Source organism: Lygodium microphyllum, chromosome 10, assembly GCF_053477565.2.
Source record: "Lygodium microphyllum isolate KBCC chromosome 10, Lygodium_microphyllum_v1.1.10, whole genome shotgun sequence".
Classification (NCBI taxonomy): Eukaryota; Viridiplantae; Streptophyta; class Polypodiopsida; order Schizaeales; family Lygodiaceae; genus Lygodium; species Lygodium microphyllum.
In genome coordinates, this window is record NC_141144.1 from 98,501,707 (window position 1) to 98,515,038 (window position 13,332).

The window sequence follows — 13,332 nt, forward strand, 5'->3', positions numbered from 1 at the left end:
TACCATCATTCTCTGCTCTAGTCCATTCATCAATGATAACCTTGAATTGAGCATACAATTCATGTCCATATTGAACTAGATCCTATCCATATTGATCAAAATTAATGACTTCACGTGCATCATGGTATTTGCTTAAGCGAGTCAAGTATGGTAGAAGTTATTTGATCAAGATAGAGTCTTCACAATCAATATCAAGTGTTTTTGGATAAATACAATTCTCAACAGGATTTGGGAAAACTTTGTAAGGACTATCATCTATAAGAATAGGCTTGGTATGCTGACAAACATCTCCATATTGATCCCATACATACTTCAGAGGCTTAAACATTGCTTCTACTCCCATCTTATCTGACCTATATATGATTTTGAGTCAATGTCTATGACATTGTTCTTGGCCCCAAATCATGAAGAAAGGATACTTCCTTTTTGCATGGATTTCCAAGCATTTAATAACTGCCATGACATTCTTATGTAAAGCTATTGACCAAACTCCCACTTGGAATATTGCAAATAAGGCTTCAAGAAACTCCATACATCCTGGTCGAAGAACAAGCCATTGCTTTCCCATTTGAAAGCTTTGAAACCTTTTAGACTTAACAAAGCATCGTTGTAAAAGAAGACCATTGAGATCAAGTATTACACATAATTGTGTTGCATTTCTTATTAAGTATACATCAATCACATCATCATACTCTACTGTTGTAGAATCTGTTAGATATCCAACCATAGATGTCTTAGTTGAAGTTACAAAGAAGAAAAAGAAGCTCATTAGATTCATTTACTTCCTCATCGTTCTACTTAATGTTTGAGCTATAAACTGGCATAGAACACTAAAGCAATTTAACTTCACATTGACAAATACATACACAGGTACTACTTAATAAATGATGTCTTAAGAAAAAAGACATTTGACCATGTGATCAAATCTAACCAAGAGTAATATCATGAGGTGAAAAAAATATATATGATGATTTCTTTGAAGTAAAATCTATTCTAATAAAGTCATTTTTCCATACCTACTTTTTATTGCTAATTATAAGTATACTTGAGATACTAACAATAGATTCTTGTAATTAGTTGCAAAAATTATATTATCATTATAATATTTAACATACTCAATTTCCAAAAAGGGCTTCAAAATGGCATGTACAAAGAAGGTGTTTATTAGTCCTAATTATTAAAAGAAAATTTAAACATGATACTTTTGACCATGTGACCAAAACTATGTCACATATAAGTGACACATAACAATTTAATTGAGATAAGTTATGCTCTATTTGGATAAGTTTTCATAGTTTTTTTTAAAGGACTAACCATTCTATTTTTAAACTAGTTATATCCCATAGATATTTAAACTCATGAATTGTAATAAGGAATTTACCTTAATATTCCATATACACATCTCAAAAGATACATTGGAGTGAAATCTTTGTTGCAATATTTGCTACTGAGGTAAAAATCCTTTGGGAGGTGCAATGATGTTTTTTGGGGTGCGCAATATATTGTTGGCTCTCTTATCCTAAGGTACATGCATAGACATACACTAATGATGTAGTAAAAGAGGCTATAAGAGATAAGAGATAAGAGATTTGACTTAAGTATATTTTGCATAGCTAGCTTAAACTTTTCATTATGATAAGTATTCTTACACACTAGATTACAATTAAACAATTATCCTTACAAAGGATGATAAATTTTAATGAGCTCTTTAATACTATTTTGGCAAAATATTTACTTAAATAGATTTTTTAAACCAAACATGCTTGGTACCTTTTGTAAAAAATTAAAAAACTAAACACATAGTTTCTTTAAGTAACATTACCAAAGAAATAAAATATTACAAATGCTAATGGAAGTGACTTCTCAAGAAAAAAATCAAAAATTACATCAATGTGTCTTCCTTGATGAAAGGAGAAGGAATGGAGTTTAAACACTTGAAGTAGCCTTTAATTTATTTTTCATAATTAGACTATCTTGGCTTGATTCTTCTATGCTCTCGCGTGGTACTTTAAGAACTTGAACTTCAGTAGGAGGAACCTCTTGGGAGTTTGAATTTTGTTTGGTACTCTCATGGACCCTCCACAATTATGCTTCAACCTCTCTTTGCTCTTGAGTGTTGCAAACCACTGCAATAGTCTTCATATGATTTATCAATGCCACCTTAGATGCAAGTCCACTTGCATAAACATCAAATACAACCTCATGAGCATCATTGAATGCTTTGATTGTAGTTTCCATAACTTTCATTTTCTTTCTCAAAATGACCTTTGCAATCCTTTGTTATTATTCAAGTTCTTCATCATTGCACTCCTTGTCCAAGCCTTCAAAGTCCAAAATGGAAGGCTTGTTGACATTGTTTATATATCACTCAAAATTGATGAAGCTTTTCTCCATGGTCACTAATGTCAAAACCACAAAAGAATCTATAGATCCAAAAGCAAACGTTCTATCCATTGGTAGAAAGTCAACACTACCAACTAGCATGCGATACTTGCAAGAAATGCTTGCAAGAGCATTTTCCAAAGCTACCATTTGCTTTCGATCAATAAATGATAACAACATGAATTGTTTAGGTTCACATGTCATTTGTAGTAGAGTGGATACAACCTTTCCAAACTTTATAGAGTCGCATTTCATTCCCTCAACCCCATGTGATGCATCTAGAACAACAACCCTAATGGTAATTGGATCTCTGTAAACATTATGTATAAGATCAAAGGTTTCTAGATTGCATCCGGCAACATATACACACCAAGGGAAAGTAGTGGAGGATTGAAGAGGATTTTACTTTTTTACAATTAGGAAGTTCACAATATCTTTTGCTCCATTTGGTAGGGACCCTGTAGCATCAGCTCCACGTGTGAGCTTCTTTGATACCCAATCATTGGAAATGCCTAAAATCTTTGTGTAGTCTTTATCATTGATATCATAATAATCAACAAGCTCTTCCCAAGTCTTCATCACACCGCTACTTTTTGGAACTGAAACATTGAAAAGAGTGACTAATTCCTCCTTTAGGACCCTATCTTGCTTGATTTGCTTAGCCCTTGTTTCCATGTCAATCATATCTTCCTTATCCCATTTGTTTCTAAGAAAAAGGATATGACATTCATTGATCTCCTCTTGTAGTGTAAGGATGTCTCCATCCTTTAAACCCATAAGGCAACGAAATGTAGTAGGAGAAGGTTGCCTTCCCTTTTTTCTCGAACTCTCCTCTTGGGATATAAGTTCACCTCTAGAGTATCTCTTCATGATTTTGATCCAACTATCAAATATTTCTTGGGATCTAACAATCATATGGCAATCTCTAGATGCACAATTTTCTCCAATGTATGCCACAAATCTCTGCAAAAAAAAGATCAAAATAGTGAGCATAGAACAAAAGAAAGAGCATCAAACCATAATCTTCACAAAAAGAGAATGTAAGCTTATGTGTGATTACTTGTCTTAGAAAGCACTTGTTGGGGTTTTGGTGGAGAACCAAATGCTAGCCACACTGATCTCTTAATTGTTGAAATTTCTCAACATAAGGGGTATTCTTCATAAAATTATGTGATTTCATATTTGTCATTCGTGAAAGCTCAATGCATATTTCCACAGGACAATCAACTAATATTCTAGCATTTCTCGTGGTGTATAAATGCTTGGTTGCTAGACAACATGTAGTATTACTCTAAATATATATCTTTGCTGCATGGATTGAGTGAAGCCCCGATAGAATCCAATAACTGCAAGTGTCCAACTTATTAGCATCCACCTCATCACGATGATGCATGGGTCTCTTCTCATTGTTGTCTTGTACAAAAGGCATAAGATATGCTGTTGTTGCTGGATTCATGGGGTTCTTTATGAAAGACGTGGTTAGCTTCTCTACATAATCCCAACATAGTGACCTATAAGCATACAAAGGAGGTGCCTCATAATACCTATCAACGAGAATAGGAAATTGTGTTGTTGGACCAAATGGAAAGAATGTTTCAAACATGTGAAATCCTAATTCTTCCTTCTTTCCCTTCTTGTTAAATATCTCAAGAAAATCGAATGTTCTTTCTACTCCCTTGACCTCAAGAGAAAGTATTGGCTTTGCAGGTGTAACTTCTAGCATGGAAGGTAAAGTGGCATCATTCCTAGTAGTGTTAGCAACCATACTAACAACAAGAGCTTGAGACAAGGAACTTTGTTGAGGTGATTTTGACTTTGAGCTTGTGGGATTCGGTGAATTATTTTCTTCTTGAGGAGAAGGTTAAGATCTAAAGTCTATTTGTTTATCTTGGAGCTTCATTCTTTTGTTGGGGCGATCACCTTTTTTTGATAGGGAAAGTAGCTCACTATTTTGAATAGCTTAGAATCCTAACATAATGTCTTCTATGCCCTTTACCTCCTTAAATAAGGTCCATCCCATTGTTTTCAAAGAGTATTCTTTGTCCTCTTTAATATGGGAAAAGTGAAATGACAAAGGATCAAGTTTGTATACTACATTTTTTCCCTTGATCTTAACAAGATTACATGGTATTCCCTCTTTCCCAACACATCCATCTGTTATCTTCTCTATGATCACCTTTTCTTGATAGGGAAAGTAGCTCACTATTTTGAATAGCTTGGAATCCTAATATAATGTCTTCTATGCCCTTTACCTCCTCAAATAAGGTCCATCCCATTGTTTTCAAAGAGTATTCTTTGTCCTCTTTAATACGGGAAAAGTGAAATGACAAAGGATCAAGTTTGTATACTACATTTTTTCCCTTGATCTTAACAAGATTACATGGTATTCCCTCTTTCCCAGCACATCCATCTGTTATCTTCTCTATGATTATCTTTTCTTGATAGGGAAAGTAGCTCACTATTTTGAATAGCTTGGAATCCTAATATAATGTCTTCTATGCCCTTTACCTCCTCAAATAAGGTCCATCCCATTGTTTTCAAAGAGTATTCTTTGTCCTCTTTAATATGGGGAAAGTGAAATGACAAATTATCAAGTTTGTATACTACATTTTTTCCCTTGATCTTAACAAGATTACATGGTATTCCCTCTTTCCTAGCACATCCATCTGTTATCTTCTCTATGACACCATCTTGTTGAAAAAATGAAATATCACTCTTTAAAGTGAATAAGAGAACATTGTCAGCCCTTTTTCCTTGACTATCATAAACATCCACATACCATGGATACATAAAATCACCACTAACTCCATCAATAGTTTGGGTCTCCTTTTTGGATGTGCTATCTTTCTTTGCCATTGAATAGTTCTACAAAGAGTAAAAGTTGTCAAACAAAAGTGGATTTAAAAATATTCAAATTCAAAAAACCCAAATAAATGTATAATATTTCTAGGTTGAAAATCGAAAACACGACAACATAAGATTTTACGAAATACAAGACAATGTACTCCAAAGGGACTCTTCCATAAAATGAAATATTGAAATTTGAGATTAAGTGTTGTATGAGATCCAACCATAAATATATGTGCTTATGTATCAAATCTCATGGATTATTCTCACCCTAAGTTAGCATTAATTATGTTTCTCTTGCAAGAATCATATAGTAAAAACTTTTCCATGGACCGCTCAATGCAAAGATCAAATTCTATTAATAGTGAGACTTGACCATGGGCTTAACCAAATGGTCAAGTGATAATGAAATGTTGAGTATGAGTGTGGTATGAGATATAGTGAAAAATCATTGTGGTTATGTAGAAAATGGCATGGATAATTTTGTCCCTAAGTTAACATTGTATTTCTTGTCCATGTAAGTTTCCTATGCAAGGATCATACTCTAGGAACTTTGCTAAGATTTTTGGCCATGTGGTCAAATCCTATTTAATCAAAGAATGAGATTTAGTCCAATATGAGATCCATCCATATATCAATGTGGTTATGTAGCAATCTCACGATTCCATTTGGCCCAAACTTAACAATTTAATTTGTGCACATGTAAGTTTCCCTTGAAAGGAGCTATATTGTAAAAATATTGTCATTGGTTTTAGCCATGTGGTCAAATCCTATTTAGTCATAAGACTTATTTATAAGATTAGAAACTTTGCCATGGTTTTTTACCATAGGGTTTTTAAAGGCTAGTTTAAGAGAAGATGTGGTTTATTGTGATATGAAATTCACATATAAACGAATATGGCTATGTAGCAAATCCCATAGATATCAATATAAGGTAAAGTGAAAAACACTTGAAAGGTGGAGATTTGACCTCATGGTGAAACCTACAAGATAAGACGATTTCTATAAACTGGTTTTAACCATATGGACAAATCTAATTTCATACCCATATGAAGAAAGTGATGCATTTGTTGCAAGTACATGTTGTGAAATTGGATTGGACTATATAGCCAAATATTGTTTTATAGTGAAATGAAAAAGTGGTCTCATGGTTTGCAAGATGTATGAGATTAGATTTGATCATATGGCTGAACGAAACAAGAATGGGGGATTCTTGGATGCTAGCATTGATAACAAAATGAAATATTTGACCATATGGCCAATTTTTATTTTGTAGTGGAATGGAAAAAGTGACTAATTTGTGGGAAAATGATATGATATTTTTAAATGAACATGTAGATAGAGTTATGAAAAATTGAAATGAAAGAAATGGTTTATGGAAACAAAGTGGTTTGTTTGTTGCACGACAAGTTTTGACGGCAAAACTTCCTATAAATATAGTATGTAATTAAGGAGTTCCAAGTAGAACATGGTCTTCCTTTTTGAAGATAATATAGAAGATGTTTTTCTTAGAACATTTTGCCATACAGCCAAATCTAGCATACCCAAAATTTGTGTGATCAAATCCACCATAGATTTAGTCTTAATTTTTTAGGATCAATTTCCAAAAAAGTGGTTTGTTTGTTGCAAGACAAGATTTGACCACATGGCCAATTTATAAAAAGTAAGGAATTCTAAGTAGAAACTAGCATTTCCTTTTGGAAGTAAGTAAGGGTTGATAATATAAGAAAGCATTTGACCAAATGGAAAAATGTCATTCTTGTAGTAAAATGAACAAAGTGGTTGATTTGTTGCAAGATATTGTGATACTACAAGAGTACTTATTTTGTCCAAGAGATAGCTTAGAGAGAAGATTTGGTCGCATGGCGAAATCTCACAGAATATTGAAAAAAATAACATAAATTACATATTATATTATAAGAAAAGATTTGATCTCATGGCCAAATCTCAGATTGTATTGAATAAAATAACAAAAAGTACTTCTTATATTGTAAGAAAATTTTTGACCATATGGTCTGATCTATAGATTAATGAAAGATCATGATATGTGTTGTTAGAAGATCAAATTACATCCTATGGTAAAATCATATTGAGTATTTGTAAGTATTATATAGCTATATGCTTATTGCAAAATTATAAAGAATATAACCATAAAATCTGATAGTAATGCTTTTACTATGAAAATACAATATAATGAAAAGTTCTATATAGTAAAGTATAATACGATGTATAAGAACTTGATAAAATGCTTTAATATTACTGAAGGATACAAGAAATATAAGGCCAGATTTAGTATTGAGGAAAAATCTTAAGGTATATAGCATCAGAGAATAGAAAGAAAGGTTAGTATTTTGAAAGCACTCATTGATAAAAGCATTGCACAAACAATTTATTCCATATCCACATCTAAGAGAGTTTTTTCAACATTATACAAATTATATATTTCATATTCACAGCAAAAGGAGTATTTTCAACAGTGCAAGAAATCATGTTTCTCATATTCACAACAACGAAGCTATCATTTGCAAGGTAGTGGTTGGACAATAAAAAAGATAGGCGCTCCAAGAGATCAATCAAGCAATCGAAAAGAAGAAGACGACATTAAATTCTCAAGAGTGAGTGCCTAATCTTATTGCTACAGAAATAAAGATTGCATTTAATTTTCATACATGATTCTTATTTTAGAAAACGCTTTTGGTATTCGATCTTAATATTATTCAATACTAATCATACAAAAGAGTAGTAGTGTGATTCGTAGTAATTGTATGGATTGAAATGATCATAATGAATGTAGTTTAACTCAAAATCAGAAATGAAGTAGGGAAGAGTTGAAAACCCGTTGCAATTAGTAGGTCAGTAATGTGTGCCGACGTAACAAAAATCACCCGTGAAGTAGAGCAGACACGCTGTGGAGTGGCGATCATTCAATGCCTTGTTGAATTGCTAAACCCCTGGAGCAAGATTTTTAATTTGAAGACGCATGTAGTTTTGGTCATAATACCCTGATTCGAATCAGAATTTGCACTCCACAATCTGTTTCAGTTTGAGAAAATGAAACAATGGAGAGCATGGCCGCAACACCTGCAGTAAAAGAGGGGCGATAGGAGCAGAGATAAAAACGCAGAGGATCAGAGATGCGAAACCTGCAACTAAAAAAATGCAACAGAGAAAACACTCAAGTTAGAGAGTTGCGTGGAAGAGAGAGGGAAGGGAAGAGAAACTAATTTTAAAAATCATCATGATTAGTTGTAAAGACCGACTCATGAAAGGGATCATTTAATGTATCAAACTATTCGAATAACCATAACTTGTTACAGAATACGAGTAGATTTAGATCTTATTTTTGTATCTATTTTTTAATTTTATTAAAGATTTCAAGTCGCATTAAAAAAAAATCACGTAATGGCTATACCATCACCCGTTGTTGGGGGTGTTACCCCCAAACCCCCATCAGGGGCACTACCCCTAGACCCCCGCTGGGGGTGTTGCCCCCAGACCCCCACCGGGGGCACTATCCCCTAGAACCCCCATTGGGGGCATTGTCCCCAAATCCCCATCAAGGACACTACCCCTAACCCCCCTACTAGGGGTGTTGCCTGCGGACCCCCACCAAGGGGCACTACCCCTCAAACCCCCCATTGGGAGCATTGCCCCCAAATCCCTACAAGGGGCGCTATTCCCAAACCCCGACTGGGGGCATTGATCCCAAACCTCCACCGTGGAGGATGTTGCCCTCAAACTCTCACCAGGGGCATTTCTCCTAGACCCATTCCTTTCCCCTCGTCCCTCCTTAAGAACCCACCATTGGAATATTGCCCCTATTTTCACAGTTAGAGATTTTTCCTACCTACTCTCTATCCTACCCTACTAAAGATTCTACTCTCGAATTCTACTCTCGAACTATCACTAAGGTGGCTTCAAAATCCTCAATGATATTACACATTATATATTAGATACATTAAATATACATAATCTTACAAAATATAATTTAATATATTTAAATTATATTTATTAATTATTATTAAATTAATTTAATATATGTATTTTTAAAATATATTTTGATAATATATTCCATAATATGCACATAGTATGATATACTAATATAACATGATTTAGACTAAAATAGTATAACTTAAAAATAAAATGTAATATGATACATTTTACTATTATCAACAAGTAGGTAGTATAAGATTTATACATATTTAACCATGATAAAAATTATCTTTCCTTCTCAAATAGCTTCTAATTGATGATAAAATTTCCTCAATCTTTATAACTTTGTGTCATAGGGAATAAAATTTTCTATTCTTTAGAGGTCATTGTGGTTTCAACATTTAAGCACGAGGTCAAAGTTTCTCATAAAATATCTTTATCCTTGTTGTCATGTAAAATACATGAAATAAAGGTTTTGATCATTTGATCAAATATTTTCTAATGGAGATCACAAAGATTATTTATCCTTGTTGACATACAACAAAGTCTTTGACCGTTTGGCTAAATCTTATTCTATGGACATCACAAACAATTATTATCCAAGTTGCTATCATCTAGGTTAAATACATGTTTTGACCATATGGCTAAATCTTTTCTTGTGGATATCACAAAGAATTTTAATCTTAAGTCTTGTGTAAAATAGTTGCAATAGAGGTTTTGACCATATGGCTAAATCTTTTTCCATAAAGATCACAATGAACTTTTAACCTTGTTATATGTATTTTGCTTGAGTTTTGACCATTTGGCTAAATATTTTTCTATGGAGACCACAATGAACTTTATCCTTTTTGTCATTTGAAATACATACAACAAAGGTTTCAATCATTTGACTATGTTTTCTCCTATGGGGATCATAAATAATTTTTATATTTGCTATGGTATGGAATACATACAATAGATTTTTGACCAGGTGGCTAAATCTTTTCCTATACACATTATAAATAATTTTAATCATTGTTCTCATGCTGAATAGATATAGTGCAAGTTTTGAACATCTGCTATATCTTTTCCCAATGAGAACACACAAGGAAGTTTTTGCTTACTCAAAGAGTAGCTAATAAATTAAAGTAAAATCAAGGACAACTAAAAATGATAGAATAAACTTTTCTTATTTACTTTAGAGCGGCATAGTTCATGAGAAAGTTTGTTTTTGGCCATATGGTCAAATATATCCCCTTTCTGTACGATGTTTCAATTAATACTTTCTATTATGGAAGTTGGACTCATTCGATCTAATGTTTTAAGTGCTTTTTTCGTTTCAATGAAATTTGATACTTCATTGTATTTAGTAATTTCATTACTATTTTCTTCTTTCTGAGAGATGACAACATACAAATGATAAAATCTCCATTTTTTCACTTGTAGGTATCATGAATAATGAATTTTATTTTGGAGAAGCTGTGAATTTTCTAGTTGATCATGAGATTGTTGCACTTGGGAGAGTTCATGCAATACATCCAAATGAGACATACCATGGAGAAACACTTGAAGTTGGATATATTTCAGTGGCTATTGATAAATGTTTAAATGTAGTAGCATATTTGCCATTCCCAACAATTGACGCAATGAAGGTTCATGAAGCTGTAGGTGGTTTTGCAAAATGGGGAAAGAAAGATGTGGTGGTTGTTTCAAACTCAATAACAATTCATGATGGAGAGATGATTACGAATCAAACCATGTCCTCCCTTCTAAGGATATTGATGTGCTTAGCATTTGTGAAAGTTGGAGAGAATGTAGAGTGATGCTATGGACAGAAGGCAACACTGTACGTGTTGGGACAGGGGTTATATTATTGACTTTTCCATATGATGTGATAAACTTTGAATTGCTAGGAGAAGAGGATGTTGGTGTGGTGATAGATAAAGCTCTTGATCAAACCACAGGAACATACATAGATGACAACCTCCATTGTGTCACTTTGGAAAGATGGCCTATTAAACAAGTCATCTTTGATGATGGAACATCCCTGCTACAACAACAATCATACATGCAATTTGTCTCCACAAATGCGTGTGGCGAAAACATGGAAGATACCAATGAAGATTATGTTTCTGCAAAAAAATCAATTTTTGTTCAGAAGAGATCATATTGTATGGTCAATAGAAAGCCTCGAATTATTGCCCCTAAAGGTGCAAACTTGAGGACTTTTACGGACTCCATTTCACAGGTTTCCATGATTGATTGTTGCCAAGAAAAGTGTTGTCAGTTTACTGATAGAGAAGCAATGCAACAATTATGTAAATACTTTTAGGGATTGCAATTTGAAGACCGCACAAACTATGTTTATGACAAGTTTGAATCATCATGCAGGATTAATTACTTGGGAACAAGGAAGTACAACTTCATCTTCAATGGACAAGTGGTATGTGGAAGGGCATGGTATGAGATTCATGGAATCCCAAAGACATCTTTTTACAGGTACAAAACACAATTTGAGCATGGCGTGAGGAGGGCAATGTATGGAAACAAGGGGATAATAAGAGTAGCTTGGGATCACACAGAGATGGGAAAAGCCATCCTTAGAGACTTTGTTAAGAAGAATGTAGAGAAAATGCCCCACAAGAGTAGAAAAATGCAAGATCGATCAAGGGAGACACAATTGGTCATCCCAGATGTTTACAAGCAGGTAGATATATGGGTACAAGTAAATACATTGAGTGGTATTGGATGTAAGCAAATGTCATTGTCCACCTTCAATCGTATTTGGAACACATAGTTCAAGCATGTAACCTTAGCAAAGACAAGTGAGTTCTCCAAATGTAGTATTTGCTCAGAGATCAAAGAGCAACTTGCAGCAACAAAGTGTCTTCAAGAGCAAAATGTGCTTCTAAAGAAGCGTCAATGTCACATGCTACAACAACAAAGTTGTCAGAACATATACTACATTTGGTGCTTGGCCTCAACATTAGATCCAAATAAAAACTTGTGCATCATACATGATAAAATGGACCAGTAAAAGACAGTTATCCCTAGGTTAAGGCTTCGATCAAAAGAGGCTGAAAGATCTACTCAACTACCAGTTTCTTTAACAGGCATGATTACACATGGACATGGAGAAGGTAGATATGGACATTTCTCACTCAATCTATGGGCTTAGGATCCTAACTTCACAATTGCCTCATAGTCGTTGTGCTTTAGGAACTTGGAGCGACTACACAGGCATGCAAATGGTGATCTACAAGTAGATGGAATGCCGAGATCAACCTCTATGCTACTAAATGCCCTCAACTCGAAAAAAGCACTAGACCACCATCAAGGTGTTGCACAAAATAAATCATGTTTTTCATATAATATACCACAAGATGACTATCATCATTTCAAACGATTGTCAGAGAACTTACTAATTCAACTTGATAATTGTGGATCAGAAAACAAAAATCTCTATCTCTTTGCATATCTCATGGTGGATCTAGCTTGGGTTTCTCATGGTGGATCATACACATGAAGACATCGATGCAATGTTCGGAAAATTTTTAGAGAAGCTAAGGACAAGCATGACCTTCACTTTTCCTCATCTTATGCAACATTTTCAATCATGCCAGATGACAAGTCCTACACCTTTCTTATTGACACATGTGCCTGACTTTAAGAGATACATTGAGGGATACTTGTGTGATTCCAAAGATACACTTGTTGGTCACTCAAAACCTCTTCAATTTTGGTTTTATATGCAAGGAGATACACCTGTTTTGTATGCAGGGAAAGATGATCAAATGTACAAGGACCTAAAGTAGAGTTCACAAAGTTTATAACATTGTTGATTGATTATTGGAAACATATGATCTACGCTCTTCAAACTACAAATGTCCAAGAAGATTTATTTTTCATAGATTTTTGGCCAAGAACACAAAGTGATGTAACCAATATAGATGTAGATAATGCAAATGACTTTATTGGATTGGAAGAGTTGAATGATCACTATTGTGCTCCTTTGAGTAAATGACCCAAACATGCATTTGAACCAATGATTGATGTTAAGAAAGATGACTTTGTGCTTGTTAGACCTTCAGATCCAGTATATCCAATATGGCTTGGTGTTGCACAAAGTGAGGTCGATACAAATAGAAATTCCAAAAACTTCAACAAGGTATGCATACAATATTGGGCACC

At 33.9% G+C, this 13,332-nt stretch overlaps 1 pseudogene; it reads right to left on the reverse strand.

Annotated features, from left to right (window-relative positions):
- Positions 1-1,926: 1,926 nt before the first annotated feature.
- On the reverse strand, positions 1,927-3,297 carry LOC148030334 (uncharacterized; annotated as a pseudogene).
- Positions 3,298-13,332: the final 10,035 nt, after the last annotated feature.